This window comes from Octopus bimaculoides, chromosome 14, assembly GCF_001194135.2.
Source record: "Octopus bimaculoides isolate UCB-OBI-ISO-001 chromosome 14, ASM119413v2, whole genome shotgun sequence".
In the NCBI taxonomy this organism is placed as follows: domain Eukaryota; kingdom Metazoa; phylum Mollusca; class Cephalopoda; order Octopoda; family Octopodidae; genus Octopus; species Octopus bimaculoides.
Genome location: NC_068994.1, coordinates 46,229,902 through 46,231,430, shown reverse-complemented (window position 1 = coordinate 46,231,430; position 1,529 = coordinate 46,229,902). Strand labels below are relative to the sequence as shown.

The 1,529-nt window shown below is 34.5% G+C and overlaps 1 long non-coding RNA gene across 2 annotated transcripts in view; it reads left to right on the top strand.

The window, feature by feature from the left end:
- The window catches only part of LOC106870534 (uncharacterized), a 57,388-nt gene extending 56,099 nt beyond the window's left edge, over positions 1–1,289 (top strand). For both annotated transcript variants that reach the window (XR_001409534.2, XR_008265492.1), the window contains exon 3: positions 1,056–1,289. This is a non-coding gene — a long non-coding RNA (uncharacterized LOC106870534). The remainder of the gene's footprint in view (positions 1–1,055) is intronic.
- The last annotated feature ends 240 nt before the right edge of the window (positions 1,290–1,529 follow it).

Below are 1,529 nucleotides of genomic sequence, written 5' to 3'. Positions count from 1 at the left end.
ACACACACACACATACACACACATATAAGACATGATTTTAGATTACATAATATTAGCGATAAATCAAGAATGGTGTGTATTTTACGTAAAATGAAAAAGGTTTCCACTTTATAAAAGGGGGAATGTATCAAGATGATGGATTCTGTTTGGCATCGTCATACTCGTTTGTGCGTAATGTTATGGCCTATCTATCTATCTATCTATCTATCTATCTATCTATCTATCTATCTATCTATCTATCTATTTGCAATCAGATATATTACTTTTGTTCAGTGCTTCAGAAGAGGTTTGTATACATATTTAAGCGGGTATATCCCTTTGAGTTTGTACGTAATTTTCATCGTCTGGTTTCTTGATACTCACTTAAGAAAGCATCTTATACGGTTGTCGTCGTTTCATTTGTCAGATTTTTTTCATTAGACGTCTCCGTCATAACATGTAAGCAGTTACTAAATTTTTTATGCATGTGTTCTCTGTTTGTTATTGCACTGTTATTGCATTCTATTAGGCAATTCGATGGTTGTCTTGACAATGCTTCTTAATTTAGAAATCATATCCTGTTTTCCTAAAATAGTTTCACTTAATCTAAATCCCTCTCTTTCTAAGTATGCATACATATATTCGTACATGTATACATATAAGTATGAATATGTATATATATATGTACGTGTGTGTGTGTGAGTATATACATACATACATACACACACACACACACACACACACACACACACACACACACACACACACACACATATATATGTATGTATATATACATATATATATATATATACATGCTCATACATACATAGACATACATATATACTTACACACACACATACGCACGTACACTCACACACAAACACACACATACACATATTCATGTATACATATAATTTGAACTCATCTTCATTTAAAGGACCTAAAACGGAGTGTTCATTCTTTCCACGAATGAGAAATATATTCTCGTGTAAATAAATTAATAATTAAATAATAAAAATAAATGTTAAAAAATATTCTTTTCATTAAAATACTTTAACCCCTAATTCTCTTTAAAGGACCCCGAAAAGGGATTAATTTCATCCACCAACGTCCTACCACAGACGGGAAATGCTGGCGAGTTCAGGCAAAAACTCCCCGCACAAACAAATAGTAGCCGGTTCTCCACCCGAACGTAGCAACAGTTTTAGCGGAAAGGCATCATCGCCATGCGCAATTTCTCGAACCGGATCCGGAAATAGCGCCAGTGGGTATAGCAGCCTCGCTTCGTCACCAAACACCCGCGGAAATGGCTTCAGGTAATCGATGAATGAACCATTCCCATTTTCGATTGCATTTCGATTATGCTTCCCCCACCTCTGAAATGCATCTTGTGAATGATGCTAACTTGAATACCTACTTATCTATCCTATCCTATCCTGCCTTATCTATCGATCTATATATCTATCTACCTATCTATCAACCTAACTATCTATCTATCTATCTATCTATCTATCTATCTATCTATCTATCTATCTATCTATCTATCAACC